Raw genomic sequence first — 20,955 nt, 5'->3', positions numbered from 1 at the left:
TGATGTCATTACAACACTAATTGTATCAGCATATCCACATCTGAAGGTCTCAGTGGTTCTTTTTTATACCACAGCTGAAATCGACTATCTAACAATATCCTAGTGTGTAGAACATGCTCTGTGAATATTGCTTATTCTTATGATCCATAACACCATCACCTATATTAAAACATATGAATCTGACAATACTTCTTCCAGGACAAACATTGGCTAGAGATCTGAATTATTACATAGGAAATTTGAGTCTTAGTATCTCTGCCTTTTTCCATTCTCCTGCAAACCTGTCTCCCAGACACAGATATTGTCTTGAAGTGGGGATGTGTAAATTTTCTCTTGGTGTTTTCATGTCAGAATCATCTACTATGCAATTTTCCTTTACCATGTTACCTTAAAAGTACTTAAAAATACTCATCTAAGTATTCTGCAAAACAATACCTATTGCCCATGAAATATGCAAGTTTACATTAACCTGAGAATATACTCTGTGAAGTACATTCACCTTCTGCAAAGTCTTTATCTGATGCAAAGTGTTATCTGTTGAAAGGACACAGTCTTTTAATTGGATAGTTTATTAATTAGATAATCATTTCAAAACCCTCTGCCAATTTCCATGTCACTCAAATAAGAATATCCAACTCCAATAAATGTGTTGGTTGGGGCTAGGTGATTGATTTCCAATAGAAAAATGCATGTTCAAATTTGCTACTAATAACCTACATTTATGCCCTTCAAGAACAGCCAGTATCACCCATATCTTCTAAATCCTAATATGTATCAGGAAAATGAAGTGTCACCCCATGTCGTAATAATCTCTCCTTGATGAATCCTTAAGAAAATTTGTCAAATTCAGGAAATACTCTTTCCCTTGGATCCAGCAGAAGAGATCATGCTGGAGTCAGGAAGGTAGCATTTCAGACCCACATCCCAACTGCCAGTGTGTGCACAGTGTGCGAATCTCTCCTCCTCTCCCTGCTCACTGCTTAAGGGAAACACAGAAAATAACACTACCTCCAAAGGGATATTTGAAACTCAACAAATGTTTGGTCATTGTGATTTAATAAAAAAATTCCATGATTTGGGAAATATCAGCATTATGGAGGAAAGCCATGGTCAAGGGCACTGGAGGCTGGAATGAGGTGAAATTCTGATCTGTGCCTCAGTGGAAGGCTTCAGTGTTAAGTGCCCTTCAACTTCTGCCTCCTTGCCTTTCTTCAAACCCATGAAAATCTCTGCCATGATTTCTGAAACTTTTTCTGCTGTGGATGACATTAAATGAAAATAAAGAGTCTCTACGTCCAAAACATGGACACAGAGAGACAGTTTTAACTTGTGTCTATACCCATGGACACTGCTGAAAGGAAAGAAAGTATAGACAGGAGGCCACAATTTGCTAATCCAAATTCATTTTGGTCAATTTAGAAAAGAAATGGTGCTGGGGGTTCAATGCTGAACAGACTTATTCTGGATGCCTCCCTGTGCCAAGCAGAGCATAGGCCTCAGGGAGTCAGAAATAGAAAAAAAAAAGGAGACATTCTTCCCAAATATCCAGCACATATATCTGTAAGGTCAAAATTAAAATGCCCATCCAGAGATAGGAAAATGGTCATTTGGGGTCACTGGATATATTTGTTGAGTGGCATGAAGATTAACCTAGTCAGGACTAACACTATCAATAATATCCAGATTTTACTAATGAATCATAATAAATATATACCTCAGTGACATTCATTTGGTCATAAGTTATTTTTTAACTAAGCATTCAGTAATTAAAGAAATAGTGTATCTACTTCTTAATATGATTGTCAAAGAACTCTATAGCATTAAAATGATGTGAAATTCAAAACTTTGTCTCAGGCCAGGCTCTAAGGGTCAACTGTCACTTCCCTTTGTGCCTACTTGGCTTTTCCAAAGCTAGTGGACATCTCTGCCATTGTTTGGAGGTAACTCTATCTAATTTGGTTTTTCCCATATTTTATTCTATGATCACATATTAACTACATAGATAGCACAGGTTTTCTGTTTAATCTGGATTCATTGTCATTGTATCAACAAGAAGTCACCTTGGATGACATTATTGAGTCTCAGAGATGCTAACAACCTGCCCTTTGTTGAAGAAAGAATGAACCAAGCCAACAGCAGAAAAAATTAAATTGTAAATCTGTGGTTGTGTTGCATTAAACTTTTTGACTTTTTTCCAAAATCAGAATATTTTAACTGGGACCCAGGGGTCTTAGCTTGAGGTACATACATATCTGGTACATTCTTAACCTTTTTCAAATTCCTGAGTAGTAATGCAGTCTAGACCTGCTTTGCTCTTCATCTGATGGAGATGGCTTATTACCAGAATGCAGGAGGATGTGGCAGCTGCAAAGGTATCCTGGAGTGGGGGACACAGGGAGATCTTTGCTGGAATATTTGTGCCCATTTGATCTTAGATGTTTGTGCTCATCTCAGCCATTCTTCCTGAATTGGTGCTGATACAGCCACAAAGAGATCCCTCACCATAATTGTAACATATAAGCTTATTTGGGGCCAACATCATAATTAAGCTTTTTGACAGCAAGATTTTGCAAAGAGTATCAACAGGATTTCACAGGAGTTCTGCAGAGAGCATATTCTTGTTTGAAGCTTCCTCTTTCTAAATACAAGGTTTGCTGACAAAGGCTGTAATAGACTCTGTCTCAACAGACATTTGTATAAAAGGTAATATTTTGTTTTCTTTGGTAAAACTTGTGAAACCTCTGTCAAGACTAAGACTATGGGACAAAGAGTACCTGCCATGTAACCAACCACTATTATGAATCTCTGTCCCCAACTGTGTATAAATCTCAAATAATTTTCAGATCCAGAGTCTAGAGATTTTTAGTCATTAGACTCTTGGGACCACTGCAATTTAAATAAACCTGCTTCCTAAAAATACCTTGGGTGTCCAGCCTGATCTGTCCTACATCAGTGCAACTGATGCCACAGACTGCTCTGTCCTGGGATCTACCAGAAATCCCAAAGGGAAGTGCACAGGAAAGGGATTGCATCCTACACAGACAGCAAGGTGAAACACAGGGTTGCTTGTGGAGGGAACAACCTGTCAGCACTGTCCTGCCAAGATGCCATATGCCTCAAAGCCACAGTGCACTTCAAACATGGCTTCAGCTATTTGACATGAACACCCAGCACAAGATACTAAAATCTCTGATCTTTTCCAATATGTCAAATATAATAATGTGGCAATTATACCTTGATAAAAATTAGGCAGACAAATGTAAACACCCTACACATACCACACACTTCAGCACCTGCCACCCAGCACCCTCTCAATAAAGGATCATATGTTTGTGTGCTGTCCTCATCCAGGTCCACCTCCTCCTCCTCACCCTCATAGACATCTCTCAGTGCTGAGGACAGTGTGAAGAGCACATTCCTCCATGTGGATGACAGTGTGTGGTAAGAAGGACCAGTGTGGGAGGAAAGGAAAACTGTAGTGACATTGCCGCCATGCTCACTACCACCGTGGATGTCACACGCATGCCTCGACACTCAGTCCCCATGACTGACACTGTGCAGTGCTCTCCCCTCTGGGCAGCCACACTGCATGTTGGTCCTTCCTCCATCCTCACCTCCCTCAGCAGTTACCTATTTACACGGGCTCAGGTGGTCATGACTAAGGAGAGTGGATTCCTCATGGCTGGTACCCAGGGGCCTCCCACCTCATTTTTAGGGCTGACATCTGTGCATGCTCAGTTAGGGGCTTCCTAAGACACAACCAGGGTGAGAAGAAACACAGGATACAGCCCACCTGACTGGAGCCATCAAGCTGAAAGGCTGGAGGCACAGGCTGCTCATTGACTATGGTGTGACCTTGGAGGCTCAATGCAAAGAACTCCTGACTGGCCAATAGGTGAGCATATTACAGACTCTACAAACTTGCTAATATTAATGGTGGAAGAAAAATGTTAGAAAATTAACATTAATTAAGGTTTTGCACCAACTTTTAGCAAAAAGGAAGTTTATCTATACTACTGATTTTTAATTGGTTTTTTAAATAATAGTTTCTTAAGTCCACTTTCATTATAGTAAATTTAAATTACAAAAAAATTGACATTATTACCATTGTCAATTGCATATCTTAGTGGCATCAAATATAGACATAGTTGTTCAACAATCACTATCATGTACTCCAGCATTCTTTATCTAACCAAAGTGAAACCATGTCCCCAATGTGAAAAGAACCAAACATCCCTTCTCAACATGAGTTCCAACCACTTTACTATAAAACTTGGTGAGAAATTAGCATAAGGGGCATATTGACAGGACCAGGTATTTAGCTTTGCTGCATGTTTAAGCATGCGTTGCAACCAGTCACCATGAGTGCTGAGATTTGCTGTGCAGTCTCCTCAGGGCACTCTTAATATCCCTGTTCCTCAGGCTGTAGATGAAGGGATTCAGCATGGGAGTGACCACAGTGTACATCAGAGAGGCCACCGCACCCTTTCTAGGAGAATGTGATACAGATGATCCAAAGTACACTCCAAAGGCTGTTCCTAAAAATAAGCAAACAACTGCCAGGTGAGACCCACAGGTGGAGAAGGCTTTGAACTTCCCACATGAGGAAGGGATCCTCAGAATGGAGGAAATAATTTTGTAGTAAGAGAAAAAGATCCCTGCAATGGGGAAAAGGCCATAGATGACAATAAGAATGTATTTGACAATGATATTAGAGTAGATGTCCAAACAGGAAAGATTCAGAAGTTGAGAAGGATCACAAAAGAAACTAGAAATTTCCACATTCTTGAAGCTGGTAATTTTTAAGATCATCAAATTGTGCAACTGGAAGTCCAAAAGACTCAGCAAAAATGACACCAAAACTAAGAAGCCACAGAGGCGAGGATTCATAATGACTGGATAATGTAGGGGGTGACAGATGGCCACAAACTGGTCATAGGCCATCACAGAAGCATATAATCCATACAGACAAAAATGGCAAAAAAGGACATCTGTGTCAGACAGCCTGCATAGGAGATGACATCATTGTGAGTCTGAATATTTACAATCATGTTAGGGACTGTGGTGGAGATGAAACCAATGTCAGCCAAGGACAGGTTGGAGAGGAAGAAGTACATGGGGGTGTGGAGGTGGGAGTCAGAGCTGACAACCAGAATGATGAGCAGGTTCCCAAGCACTGTGACCAGGTACATGGACAGGAACAGTCCAAAGAGGATGGGTTGCAGGTCTGCATCCTCTTAGAAGCTCATGAATAGGAATGCAGAGACACAGGTTAAATTTTGTGCTTGTATATTGCTTGGACATCTTTTGGAAAGCAAAGAGGATGTTAAAAAAAAAGAAAAAGAAATACATTAAACAGGAATCCCTAATCTGGAAACATTTGAATCCAACTATGCACAAGGAAGATGCTCACACATGAGGTCCACATACCTTCAACAATAATTCTCAATAGTGAATCGCCTGGTCTCTGCATACACTTTCATTATTACTTTCTCCATCATTCACCCATCTTTCCATACATACTTTTGAGACATTAAACTGAGCAATGTTAGAAGTCCAGGAGAATATGAGAGAAGGAGTTCATGATCACAATAAAATTCAGCTTACTCTTTAAAGAAAATTAGGGAATAAATAATGACCTTCCTATAAAGGAAATTAAGACGCGCTTTGATACGCCTCATTTTTCTCTCAGGACTTTAGTCAAAGTCTGTTGACAAGATATTTAAGACTGTAAGAACAGCATGTCCAGACAACTAGATCAATGATGATGGATCAAAACCAGAAAGGTGTATGTGCCCATTTTCTGTAAGGGTTCTCATCATTCTTTGATCTTTTCATTTGCCACTTGTATGGATTTAAGTTTTCTCTTTAAAAATTATGTAACATAAAATAAAAATCCTTGTTTTGGTAAACTTCAAATTTTGATAAGTATGATTGGGTCAGTGCACATAATCAATCATAGCATTGACCACAAATGTGGCATTAGTGTGTACTGTACCTGTCAATGATTTTAAATCATAGACTTTAAAAATCTCCTTTGAATCACTTTATTATGTGCAGGTTTATTGCATCAACACATATAATAAAAGCTAAATGTCTATTATAGGAAATAGCCCTTAACTCTTTCTTTTCTTGATTCTGAATGCCATCTGGCCTGATAAAACTGCTTCATGGTTTTGTGATCTCAACCCATCAAGTTCATATTTTATGATCTAAGCACCAAGGAAAGTCCTGAAGCTCTGGTTTAATTTCCATACTTTTTCTTCTTTATGGATTTTCTGGTCAGTCATTGGTAACACATTCATTTCAATTATATTATTCATATAATAGTAAAATAACACTTGTGTTCATTATTTATCATTACTCTTTGTGATTGAACTGTATATAGTACAAAGCACAGCATAGCAAGAAATAATGTAACAACTTCTTGGAAATTTTATCATTTGTAAAATGAGGTAATAATTACCTACCTTGTATGGTTATCATCAGGATTTTTTAACAAATCTTTGACATTGCATAACTTGTACTTCTCTCCCATTATTTAATTTATTTGTGCATATTTTAGAATATCCATACTCAGTGATGTCAGACCAACACCAATTTTATCAGCATATCCACACGTAAAGTTCTTCTCTTATACCACACCTGAAATCCAATGTCTAATAATATCCTGGCATGTGGACATGCTCCATGAATATTACCTACTCTTATTGTCCATAATACCCATTACCTGTATTGAAACTTGAATCTGATAATACTTGTGGGAGAACTAACATTGGAGAGACGTCTGAATCATTACCTTAGAAATTTGAGTCTTAGAATCTCTGCCTTTTTCCATTATCTTGCATACCTGTCTCCCAGACACACCTACTATCTTGAAGTAGTAAGCTATAATTTTCTGTTGGTGTTTTCATGTCATAATCATCTACCATACAGTTTTCCTTTACGAAACTGCCTCATGACTGCTTTGAGATTGAGAAGGCTGTTTTCAAGCATGGGGGACCATGTAGTGAGCTCATGGAGGTTCTGGAGGGGGCCCAAGAGCATGATCTGTGCTGAATGATCATCAGCAAATGCTCAGGGAAGGGGCATTTCCATGACTGGATTTAATTATGTTATATTTTCCATCCTGCGTTACCATCGGGTGACTCAGATCCTGAGAATGCTAGCAGCCTCCTCAATGGTGGAGTAATGACTCTGTTCCTCTGGCTTAACTGAAGTATTCTGCATACAGGTGCCTACTGTACAACCATGGAGACCAGCACACCTTTTCTACACTCCAAAGGTGCTTGAATTTGCCCTATTTTATACTTCCAAGTCATGGTAATGGGGAACAAACATTTTCTGTTTAATTTGTATTCAATGCAACTGTATGAGTAGAATCCACCTCAGTTGCTGGTTCTCAGTGACACTAACAACCTGCCCTATGTTCAAGAAATGATAGGTAGATCTAGCAGCACTGATGCTAAATTGTGAATCTCTGGCCTGATTAATGAATCTTTTTAATGGTTTCCTAATATTAGGAATATTCTAAGCAGAGCTCCAGAGGCCTCAACTGCAGACACATCTCAGGTACACTCTGACCACTCGTCAGTTTCCTGAATCATAATAAAATCCAAGCATGACTCTGGGTCTTCTTTTCATGTTGAGTGGGCTCATTGTAAGAATGCAGAGGATGTGGGGAGCTCCAGGGATACCCTGTGGGGGAGGTCTGTGCCCAGCTATTATTACCTACTTTTTCACTGATTTTTTCCTCTTTGAACCATTCACCCATGTGCCCTGTGTCTCAACTCCACAGTGCAATTCAAATGTGGCTGCAGTAATTCAACCTAAAAACCTAGTGTGAGTTACAAAAAAAACCTGTGCCCCATTTTTGTAAAGTAAAATAAAGTGCCATGTAGACATTAGGATAAACCTTGCAGATGAATTCAGATAATCTGCATGGAACACTGTTCAACACTGGCACTCAGGAATCTCTTACTAGAAATTCATGATGTTATTTATGGTTGATCTTCTCATCCTCATCATCTTCATACACCCGTATAATGCTTAGGAGAAGTATAAATGGAGTGTATTTACTCGCTTTGTGGAGGAAACTCTATGGGCAATAGAATCATCAAGGCAGGAGAAGAAACATTTTGCATGAGATTTTGGTTACCATCACCACAACCAGTCTCCCATGTGGCTACTCAAACATCATGTTCCTCACTGTGAGGAGGAGGTAATGCTTAGGACATTCCCGCTTCCAATCTTCATCTGCCACAGAACTTACTGGTTTGCCCTGTGTATCTGGTAGAGCAGCCCCAACACACCTCCCTAGCAGGAGTACCATGGCCCCACTCAGGATGAACGTCGATGCAGTTTTGGATAGCAGGTGCTTGATGCAAATAATAATTTGCAGAAAATAGATGGAATGTGAGAATATTATGTTAAGCAAAGTAAGTCAAATTCAGAAAGTAAAAGGTCACATACTTCCTTTCATTTGTGGAAGATAGAGAGGAAAAAGAAAAGAAAAGTGGGGCATTATTGCATGAAAAGCAAAGGGATGTCAGAAGAGCAGAGGATATGAACCAAGGGGTGGAAGAGGGGAGAAGATTGGGGGAGTGCTGGGGAGTGACATCACCAAATTCTGTTGTTATATTGTGTGCATGTACAAAAATGTAACAATAGATGCCAACACTGCATACAATTAAAATGCACCAATAAAAATGTAAAAGAAAAAACTACAGAAATCCACTTCATCATCAAAAATTATAATCACTGTTCTTGACAACTAAATCTTGTAGGAATTTTAATGACTTCATATAAAATTTCAGTTCTTGGCATCTCTGCCTGACACTATTCTCCTGCACATCTCTGCCCTAAAAGCAACTACTCTCAGAAATTTTAAGGGTGGATTTTCCTGTCATTGTCTCCATGTCCGCATTTATTTATGTATACATAAATAGTTTTCTTAAGCACATGCCTAAAGAGTACCTAAATCTCACCTAGGGAATATACAACAAAATACGTATTGCCCTGCAATGTGCTGATTTGTTTCAACATGTAGTTTAAATTTTCCCTAAAAAGGTACATATATCTACTTTGAAGGATTTAAACTGCTATGCAACATTACCTGAGAGACAAACATTACTAATTTTTTAGTTCATTATTACAATAAACATTGAAAAATCCTTGTGTACTGATTCATAGCATATAAGTGAGATTTCATATAATATGTGGATACACAAGAATTGTATGACCTCTGTGTTAATCACCTATCTGTTACTGTGACAAAAGTGCCAAAGAAAAATCACATAAAGGAGGAAAAGCTTATTTTGTCTCACACCTTCAGAGATTTCAGTCCATTGTCAGCTGGCTCCATTGCTTGGAGCTGGAGGTGAGGCAGAGCATCATAGAAGAAGGGAATGGCAGGGGAAAGCTGCTCACCTCATATCAGCCAGGAAGAAGAGACAGAGGAAGGGAGGGAGGGAGGAAGAGAGAGAGAGAGAGAGAGAGAGAGAGAGAGAGAAGAGAGGAAAGGAAAGGAGGAACAGAGGGAAGGAAGGAAGGAAGGAAGGAAGGAAGGAAGGAAGGAAGGAAGGAAGGGAGGGAGGGAGGGAGGGAGGGAGGGAGGGAGGAAGGAAAAGAAATTGGCTAAGAAAAAGTTGCATACCCCAAAGGCCCTCCCACAAGAACCCCCTCCCTCCAGATATGTGGCCCCTCCTACAGTTTCTCACATCTCTCTGAAATCCACTGAGCTCTGAATTCATCTGTGGACTAATCCACAGATGAGGTCAGAGCTGTCATGGACCAACCCATTTCTCACCCAGCATCTGAACACAGCCATGCTTTGGACCAAGCCTTCAACACACGAGTCTTTGGGAGACAGAACAGATTCAAACTGTACCAGTTTCAAAACAGATATTCATATTCAATGTTCACACAACTATAATTTTGAAAATTCCAATTAAAAGTCCCCATTTATCCCTCCCAAAGAATGACAGCCATCAATTTGCTATTAAATATCTTGATATATAAAATCCAATAAATTACAAAAATATTACTAATAATGCAGTATTTACAGATTTATTTGCTTCATTTTATTGGATTTTCCTAACTACTTATCAAGTGGAGGTCAAAATTCCTGAGATTAGACTATTCTACTGAGGAGCCTCCTCAGGGCATTTTTAATGTCCTTGTTCCTCAGGGTTAAGATAAAGGGGTTCAGCATGGGGGTGACCACACTGTATATCACTGAAGACACCACATCTTTCTTGGGTGAGGATGACACAGCTGAACCAAGGTATGCTCCAATGCCTGTTATAAATCTAAAACATAAAATAAGCAAACAACTGACAGGTGAGACTCACAGGCAGAGAAGGCTTTGTACTTCCCACTCAAAGATGGGCTCTTCAAAATGGAAGAAACAATTTCATAGTAAGATAAAAGGATCCCTAAGACTGGTAGAAAACCATAGATGGCACCAATAAAATACTTGATCATGTTACCAGAGAAGTTGTCATAACAGGAAAGACTAAGGACTTGAGTAGGGTCACAGAAGAGATTAGAAATTTCCACCTCTGTGAAGCTGGTAAACCCTAATGCAATCAGAATACGAAGCTGGGATTTAAAAAGAGCAAACAACAAAGACACCAAAACTAAGAATCCACACAGATGAAGGTTCATAATGACTGGATAATGCAGGGGGTGACAGATGGCCATGAAGCAGTCATAGGCCATTACAGTCAGAAGCAGATCATCCATGCATGAATATATGACAAAAGAGACATCTGTGTCAGGCAGCCCACATAGGAGATGACTCTGCTGTGAGTCTGAATGTTCGTGAGCATCTTTGGGACGTGGTGGAGATGAAGCAGATGTCAGCCAAGGACAGGGTGGAGAGGAAGAAGTATATGGGGGTGTGGAGGTGGGGGTCAGAGATGACAGCCAGGATGACAAGCAGGTTCCCAAGCACTGTGACCAGGTACATGGACAGGAACAGTCCAAAGAGGAGGGGCTGCGGGTCTGGATCTTCTGAGAAACCACGAAGATGAAATTCTGATATGATTGTTAGAATTTTTCCTTCTATATTACTCGCACACCTTTTAAAATAAATGGGAAAAAAGAAACATATAAACAGGCACCCACAGTTCTGTATGTATTTTGAACTCATATATTCACATATTAAGTATTCACACTTGTGGATTATACCCTTCAGCAGTATTTCTCATTGATAAACACAACTATCTTGGAACTCTTGTACTATTGGTTTCTCTGTTTTCCTGCTCCTTCTACATAAACCTGCTTTACAGACACTCAACAATGTTATAAGACCACTAACATAAGCCAGTTGTGGTGGTGCAGACCTGTAATTCCAGTGTCTTGGGAGGCTGATATAAATTCAAGGGCAGCCTCAGCAATTTAGCAAGGCTTTAAGCAACTTTGTGAGACCTTGTCTTAAAATTTAAAAAAAATAAATAAATAAAAATGGCTATTGATGTGACACAGTGGGTAGGCACCCTGGTTTCAATCTCAGGACCACACACACAAAAAAAAGACCCATAACATTACACACAAGCTCCCAATCACAGTAAAAGACAGCCTGGATAAAGAATAATATCATTTATTCTCTGCTTCTTTTAAGAAAGAAATAAACAATAAGCAATAGCCTTTCCACTTTCAGAAGAAATAATCATTAAAAAGTAATTTAAGAAGCACTCAAATGTATCTATTTTTATCTAAAACTATGGCATGATACTCCTATACATAGAATATTTAGAAAACATTTACAAGACTTAAGACTGTAGATACTGATACTAAATTAAAGTTGATAGCTCATAATCAAAACTGTGTTATGGGCCATTTTCATCCCAGCAACTTCTCATTAATCTTGGATTTCTGATTTCCCTCCTTTTTGCAAGTAAATATCCACTCAAATGTAGTTTGCATTTTATGAATACTTATTTGTAATTCCTTTTCTTGGATTTGATGAACTTCAAATTTTTATAAACATTTTTAGAAAATACACAAATGTATAACATCCCTGACAGCAAATACAGAATTAGTGCACACTGCACTGGTCACTGGTCAAAGCATAATGAAATGTTGAGAATCTTTTTGAACATTTTCGTCAACACCGATTCACCTGCACCCTCTATCAATGCAGCACCACATCTGTGGTAAGGACAGATATGTGGGACTTTTCTTTCTAGATTCTCTGTTCTTTAGTGAGCTGGCAATGCTCTTTCACTGTTTCTCTGATCACAAAGTGAATCATTTTCAGGGAGGACTTTGACCCCAGGCAAAGCTCTGAACTCTAGATTTCATTATCAAACTTAATTCCCTGAGTTTTGATCAGATAGACATATTCATGACAATTCTTCCTGAAACATGGATTGCAGTTCATTTACTTCAACAACCTGAAGGAAACTCAGGTTCATTATTTCATCACCTTTCACTGTGATATAGTTTGGAAACAAAGCAAAGGAGAAAAATGCCCAAAATAATGTAAGCACATCTGACAATTTTCTCATTTATAACATGGTGACAATATTTTCCCATTTTATATATTTTATAATCTTTTTAACAAACCTTTTTAAATCCCTGGGTCTAGGAATATCACTCAATTGTAGATAACTTGTCTGCCATGTAAGCCGTTGTTTTTAATCTCTGAATTTTTTATTATATTCACCAAATATTAACAACATACAGGGAATCCTTTATCTGTTTAATCCTTTCTTGATGCAGTTGCCTCAATTACAACTCAACTCAGAAGACAAGGCCTAGGCTAAGAGAATCCATACCCTGTTCTTTATCACAGCAATGGAAACAGCCTTCAGGGCTCAAAACTGAATGCTCCACCTCTGGGTGACATGCACCCCTTCTGCTCATTGTTCCCAACAATCCAAAAGAGAGCAGAGGTACAGAGGTCTTAGCTACAGTTCCACCCCAGGTGCACTTTAAAATTCTTTCTAGACTACTGAGTAGTAATGAAATCAAGACCTGAAATTCAGACTGCTTTTGAGATCAGGTTGATGTCAAGAATGAGGAACGTGTGTACAGCTGCAGGGATATCCTTGGGTGGCAAGAGAGGATCTATACTGAAAGAGTGTCTGTCTTCTCTTTCTCTGAATTCACCCTGTGATTTCAGACATTCTTCCTATAATTGTAGCACCAGATGCCACCCACTGATCTGTCCTGTGCTCCACCAAAAATTTCCAAACTGAAGTGCACAGTGAATGAGGGTCTCATCCTGGAGTGACAGGGAAGGGGAATGTTCACCGGGGACAAGGCCACCTGGCAGGACAAGGCCTGACAAGGCCATCCTGCCTAACCTGCTCAAACACTCTGTCTCTAATCAAACCTCAATTCAAACAGGACTTCACATTTTCAACCTAAAATCCTACCACAAATTACATAAAAATATTGTGCTTCTTTCTTTCCTGAAAAATAAAAGTAATGTGGCACTTTTGACATTGGGTAAATGATGGGAAAAATGCTTTATACAGTTCATACTCCATCATAAATTGATACAATCTATATAGAATGCAAAGTCAGAGTCTGGAGCTCAGACATATACCAATAATAAGAGAGACAGAGTAGAGGCAGAAGTCAGGAGAAGGGAGGAGGGAGGACTGAATGGAGGAAGGGAAGATTGACATTGATCAAATTATGCTATATGCATATATGAATATGCCACAGTGAAACCCACTACTCTGTGTCATTAATATATGCCAATAAAAATATTTAAAAGAATAAATTTTGATCAGATAGATATGTATTTGAATCCTGGATATTAATTTTTTCCAATTCTGCCAGAGGGGTTAATTAGTTAAGAAGATTTTATCATTTAAAAAGATTCAGCATGTATAAAATGCCCACACCCATGACTGGCACACAACAGTGTGCTTAATTATTATTAAACAAAAAGGTGAATATCAGTAGTAAATTTAATAAAGCTAAAAATCTGTAAAGGTCAATTAATATTGGCTCATGATGTGATGGACACTATCCTCATCCTCATCATCACCTTCATAAATGTCTTGGAGAGCTTAGGAAAGAGTTCAGTGGGACCTACTTTCAGTTATGGTCTGAGAGCTGTCCATGGGAAGTAGAACCAGGATGGAGGAAAGCAAGACTCTGAATGAGATTTCTAGGACCCCACAACAACCAAGATCATAAACTTCACAATCCTGGTAACTGAAATTTGACCCATTCTTTTTCTCCCATCTGCTCTACCAAAATGCATGTCTGTCCTGGTGATGAGGAAACAATGCTTCATACAGTTCATACTCCATCATTCGCCTCCCTCAGCACTTACTGATTTGCACTGGGAATCTGGTGGGTCATGGCTAAGGAGTGAAGATCCAGAGCCCATCTGATGCCTGGTACTCAATGAAGGCTCAGGCTCTGTCCCCAGGATTTCTATCCATGCAGTCTCAGATAGGAGCTTCCTGAAACAGACCAACCATGGAAGGAGGAGGCACAGGGATGGAGCCCACTGGACTCAGAACCATCAAACTGAAGGGCTGCAGGCACAGACTGATTGTTGACTGTTATATGACCTTGGAAGCCCAATGCACAGAGCTCCTAATTAGCCAAATTGGTCCAGGTTACCATAAACTCTACAAGTCTCCTCATATCAATGCCAGCTGAGGAAGAGAAAAATCAGTGTCCACAAAAGTTCTTGGGCTCTTCCTCTACACCAGAGAAACCTCGTGGGTTTATCATTTCTTTCATTAATTTTTTCCTTTGCCTTGTTCCATTTTTATGATGGTGAAATTTCACTCCCTCTAAAAATGGCAATTTTCCCCATTGCCAAGGGCACATATCAGCAGCATTAATCACACTCACACTGTGGTGCATCCATCACCAGCATCCGTAGCCAAACTGAAAATTTCTACACAACATAAAAATCTTGCCATTCCTCCCAGCCACAAAATTGGCTCCCAATATTCTCCCATCAAAAAGGATGACAAATTGAAGTCATTATGCATAATGTGACGGAAAGGCAGGCTAGATTTCCAGGTTTATTTTTGTAGGTTTGTTGCTTTTTCCACCCTACATTTAAACTGATTGCTTAGGTCCAGACAGTTCTGCTGTGGAGCCTCCTTGAGACACTTTTTATGTACTTGCCCCTCAGGCTGAAGATGAAGGGATTCAGGACATGGATGAGCAAAATGTAAATGACTAAGGCAATATCTCAGAGATTTTGACAAACTGAACCAAGGAACACTCCAATGATGGTTCCACAATATAAGCCAAAAACTGATTGAAGAGTCTTACAGGACAGAAGCATTTATATTTAGCAGCTGATATGAGAGTCTCAGAATCAAGGAAAACAATTATTTTAGAAAGATAGAAAACTTCCTAAGATGCAAAAAAAAAATGTACAAAAAAAATACCTGACAATGTTATTAGAGAAGGTATCAGGTCAGGTGTGATTAAGGAGTTGAGAAGGATCACTAAAAAACCTGGAAATTTCCACATCCATAAAGTAGGGAAATTATAATCAAACTGTGCATCTGGGAAACCAAAAGGTTAACCATGTAAGACACCAAACTAAGAAATCACAGAAGTGAGGGTTCCTGATGACTGGGAAATGCAGGGGAGACAGATGGCTACAGTTCATAGGCCATGTTACTCAGAAGCATATCGCATATGCTTTCAAAAACAAGAAAAAAGCCATCTGTATAATACAACCCACAAAAGAGATTATTCTATTGTGGATTTGGATGTTCACTGTCATCTTTAAGACCTTGGCAGACCCAGGACAGGTTGCAGAGGTGTTGGCAGGATAAGGAGCAGGAACATGGACAATCCAAGGAGGGATGACTAAACATCTCAACCACCACAGGTGCCCAGGAGTAAGAATTTTGTGACATGTGTAAGATTCTCTGTTAATGCATTGTTTGACCATATTCTGGGAAAATAGAGAGTGTTGGATAAAAGAACAAATAAAAAAAAACACCCACCACTCAGTATACATTTTGAATTCAGGTATTCAAAGGAAGGTATTCACATACCGTGGTACATACACCTCACAATACTTCTCAGTTGTGACTAAAAAATATTTTTAAAACCCTTGCATTATTATAATATGTGTTATCTTACATAAACTCCTACTTTAGAGACACTCAGCTGAGCATGCCTAGAAGGCCAAGAGCATTAGAGATAATGGTCATGTTCTCTTTGAAGAAAAACATAGAAAATAATAAATATGCTTTCCCTTTCAAGAAAAATCACTTTTATAAAGGGAAATTAAGAAGCTGCCCAATATAATTCATTTCATTCTGTGCTAGTGATACAAACCCTCTTTATTTATGACTGCCTTATCTAAATTTTAAGTTAAGACTCATAGTTATGACCGGAAAGCATTGTGTTAAACCAATAGATATTTTTATTAATCTCGGGTTTTCTAATTTCCCTCCTTTCTGGATGCAAGTGCTCAGACAAATAAGATTTATCTTAAAAATCACTTAATATATGATTAGAATTGTTGGTCACAGTAGACGTAAAATTTTGATAATATAATTTGGTCAACCCACATTATCAGACATCACTGACCATAAATGTGGAATTATTGTACACTTTGCCTGTCAATAATTAAGTCATCATGAAATTTGAAGAATATTTTTGAAAATTTTTATTTAATACAGCCTTCCTTTTGATCAACCCATTAAATATCAGTAAAATATTTGTCTATAAGATGTCTTCTAGTATTTTTCTCCATTTTGGTTCTCCCTTTTGTAGTAGCCTGGCAATACTTTTATTTTTTTCTGGTCATAAAGCCTCTTTTTTATGGTTGAAGATTTTGGCAACAGGGAACATGCCAAACCCCAAGTTTTGGTGCCAACTGTATACCTACTTAATAGATTTTTTGTCAATTTTTCCTGATACATGGACTAGAACTCTCTTGCCTCAGCTCCCTGAAGACAAACCCAGTTTATTATTTTGTCAGGCCACTCTGATTTGATAGAAAACAGATAAAAAAGAGAAAATTACAGTAAATATTATTAACACACCTGGGCAATTTCCTCATGTGTAAAATGGGTATAACAATTATTTACATTATGATTGTTTTAAGAAATTTTATTGCGGGGCACAGTGGCATATGCCTGTAATCCCAGAGGCTCAGGGGACTGAGGTAAAAGGATCACAAATTCAAAGCCAGCTTCAACAAAAGCAAGGCCCTAAGCAACTCAGTGAGACCCTGTCTCTAAATGAAATGCAAAATAGGCCTGGGGATGTGGCTCAGTGGTCAATCCCTGAGTTCAATCCCCTGAGTTCAATCCCTGGTACCAAAAAGAAAAAAAAGAAATTTTGTTAATTTTATGGTCTTAATGGTACATTATAATTGTACATAATAATCAGATCTATTGTGACATGACTGTTAGAAAACTATCACCACAGAGTATAACTTGCTCAACCTCATTCCCCAGTACCTTCTCTCTCTTTCCTTTCCCTTCTCTTCCACCTTATCCCCTTCCTCTATTGTACCGGTCTCCTTTCTATTTTTTTCTAATTACCAAATTATAAACACATAAAAATGGGTTTCATTGGAGTATACTCATACATAGAAATCACATAATTTTGTTCTCCAGTGAATTATTCAAATAAAGAATCCCATCACTATGTAAAATGTGAGTTTAATGATGAACAGTTTTCAAATGACACTTCATCCTGAAGTGATGTGATTTCTAAAATGTACCTCAAATAAAATCACAATTTTTGCCTAGCTCCATCTATTTGTGCTACATTTTCTAGTTTTATTTTCTAGAAATCACCTTTTTGTACATTTTAGAACCACATATTTATTTATATTTTCTATCATGTGCAATTTAAATGTACCATTTTAAGCCTTGTTAACTTCACAGTTCATTGGCATTAATTATATTCATGTTGTTAGAAAACTATCACAAACACAAATTTCTAACAAATTTTGATCTTTCCTAATTGAACCTTCATACCCTATTACTGCCTCTCTCCAGTGCTGACAACAGCAATCTCACCATGAATGTTAGAAATTAAAGTTAATAAACTACAAAAATAAGGTGACCAAAGAGGCAAGATTTATAGGTATTGATGTTAAATTTTATTGTTATTCCAAACTAAACATTAAGTTGATGTCCCAGATAATAAGAACAGACAATTCTACAAAGAAGCCTCCTCACAGTGTTTCAAATGTCTCTGTTCCTCAGGCTGTAGTGAAGGGGTTCAGCATGGGGGTGACAACTGTGTACAACACTGAGGCCTCTGAAACCTTTCTAGATGAATGTGACACAGCTGAACCAAGGTACACTCCAATGCTTGTTCCATAAAATAAGCAAACAACTGACAGGTGAGACCCACAGATGGAGAAGGCTTTGTACGTCCCACCTGAGGATGGTATTATCAGAATGGAGGAAATTATTTTATACAAAGAGTAAAAGATCCCTAAGATGGGAAAAGGCCAAAGATGGCACTGCCAAAGTACACAACTAGGTTATTGGTGAAGGGGTCAGAACAGGAAAGTCTGAGTACTTCAGAAGGAACACAAAAGAAATTGTAAATTTCCACATCCTTGAAGGTGGTAACCTGTAATGCAATCAAATTGTGCAGCTGGGATTCCAAAAAGCCAACAACAAAAAAAAAAAGTCACCGAAACTAATAAGTCACAGAGGCAAGTATTCATAATGACTGGATAATGCAGGGGGTAACAGATGGCCATCATGGTCAGAAGCAGATCATCCATACATACAAATATGATAAAAAGAGACATCTGAGTCAGGCAGCCCACATAGGAGATGGCTCTGCTGTGAGTTTGAATATTCTTGAGCATCTTTGTGACCATGGTGGAGATGAAACCAATGTCAGCCAAGGACAGATTGGAGAGGAAGAAGTACAGGGGGGTGTGGAGGTGGGAGTCAGAGCTGATGGCCAGGATGATGAAAGGGTTCCCAAGCACTGTGACCAGGTACATGGACAGGAACAGTCCAAAGAGAAAGGGCTGCCAGTCTGGGTCCTCTGAGAGTCCCAAGAGATGGAATTCGGAGACACTTGTGAGACCTGTGGTTCTGAATTGATTGGACAGCTTTTGCAAAAAAAAAAAAAAATAGGATGAGAGAAAGAAATACATGAAGGCCCCAAGCACTCTGTCCACATTTGAATTCAAGTATTCCTAAGGAAAGTGTTTACACTTGATTCCCAGACATTTTCAACAACATTTCTCAGTAGCCAAAGCCCAATCTTCATGCATTCTTTCATTATTGTTCTCTGTGTTATTCACTCTTTTCTACACTCACTTTACACTCACTTTAGAGAGATTGAACTGAACAATGTTGAAGTCCAGGACCATGGAGAGAATACATTCATGATCACTGTACAATGCAGCCTATGCTTTAAGGAAAAAAAAGGGGAACAACAGCCTTCCTTATAAAGAAAAGTAATTTTAATAAAAGGAAATTAGAAGCAGTCCACTATACCTTGATTTGTACTAAGAACTTGGGACAAATCCCTTAGAATTATAAAACTTAAGAAACTGTACCTCCTATATCAAGAAAACACCAGCTGTGACAAATCAGAAATGAAAGAGATATTTTTCCCAAATACACAGCATATAATCTGTAAAGTCAAAACTAAAATGGCCAATCCAGAAACAGGAAAACAGTACCTTCGGGTCAATGGATGTTTTAGTTGAGGGGCATAAAGAATACCTCTTATCATCAGTAATAATAATAATAACATCTAAATTATATTTTGCCCTAATTTTGAACATGCAACACATATTAGTCATACACAGAGCACCTATTTTCTGTTTCATCCTGACTCACTGCAGTTGTCTCAGCTAGAAATCAACTTAGATCACAATGCTGAATCTCAGACATAAACAGCCTGCCCATGTCACAGTAAGGATAACTGAAGTCTGGCCCGCTCAACATTTATAGTGTTTCACAGATGACAAAGTTTTCAGCAGAGGTCCTAACCATGGGTACATCTCAGGAATATTTTAAACTCTTTTCAGTTCCATGAGTAAGAATGAGATCAAGAGCTGACCTTAGGTTTCCTTTTGAGATTGAGAGATTTACAAACATGGAGGACCATGTGATCAGGGGCATTAATACTCCTGAGTGGGTGTAAGAGCATGACCTGTACTGAATATGATCTCTCCTGTGATCTGTGGTTGTTCTTCCATAGTGGATGCAGCAGATACCACCCAGTATTCTGCCCAGTGATCACCAGGAATCCCACAAGGAAGAGCGCAGGGAAAAAGGTTTCCCTATTGGAGTAATTGAGAAGTGAAATGTTTGATTGGCTTGTTGATGGTACAGCCAAGCCAGGATTCTCCTCCATGATGCCCTGTGTCCATACTCGCACAGCCCAATGCAAACAAGGCTTCACTCTTTGCTACCTAACAAATGAGTACAAGTTATATAAGGATAATGCACTTTTTCACTTTCTGTGAAAATGGGCATACATAACTAAAATTAGGTGATGCACAAGAAATTAAACATATCACATAGAAGTGTCACTCAGCACCTGCAACGTGGAAGCCTTCTTTATGGGTTCATGATGCTAAGGCTACTGTCATTCTCCTCATCCTGATCATCACCATCATGGATCTTCATAGTACTTAGGAGACACCTTAGAAGGACCCATTTTTGCTGTTATGGGAATGATTTCAATAGGAAGAAGAACTCAATGGGTAGAGTGAACAAGATTTGAATAAGATTTCTGACACTCTACCTTTTTATTGGTTCTTTGTAGTTATACATGGCAATAGAATCTATCTTGGCATAATTATACAAGCATGGAATATATCTTCTTCATATTCAGACCATAGGACCTATTCTTCCCCTACATTTTTCCCACCTCATGCTCCCTTCCCTCTATTGATCTTTCTGCCATTTACCCATAGTTATTACTATTTTAATTAATTTCTTGTGGATGTACACAATGGTGAGATTCACTGTCATGTAAACTTCACAATCCACA

General features: G+C 38.6%; 1 pseudogene; it reads right to left on the bottom strand.

Moving 5' to 3' along the window:
- Positions 1-4,356: 4,356 nt before the first annotated feature.
- Positions 4,357-6,538, bottom strand: LOC114107908 (olfactory receptor 7E24-like; annotated as a pseudogene).
- Between the last annotated feature and the right edge of the window lie 14,417 nt (positions 6,539-20,955).

The sequence above is a fragment of the Marmota flaviventris genome, chromosome 1 (assembly GCF_047511675.1).
Source record: "Marmota flaviventris isolate mMarFla1 chromosome 1, mMarFla1.hap1, whole genome shotgun sequence".
Lineage (NCBI taxonomy): Eukaryota > Metazoa > Chordata > Mammalia > Rodentia > Sciuridae > Marmota > Marmota flaviventris.
The sequence above is the reverse complement of the archived record's forward strand: the minus strand, read 5'-3'. Positions and strand labels throughout refer to the sequence as shown.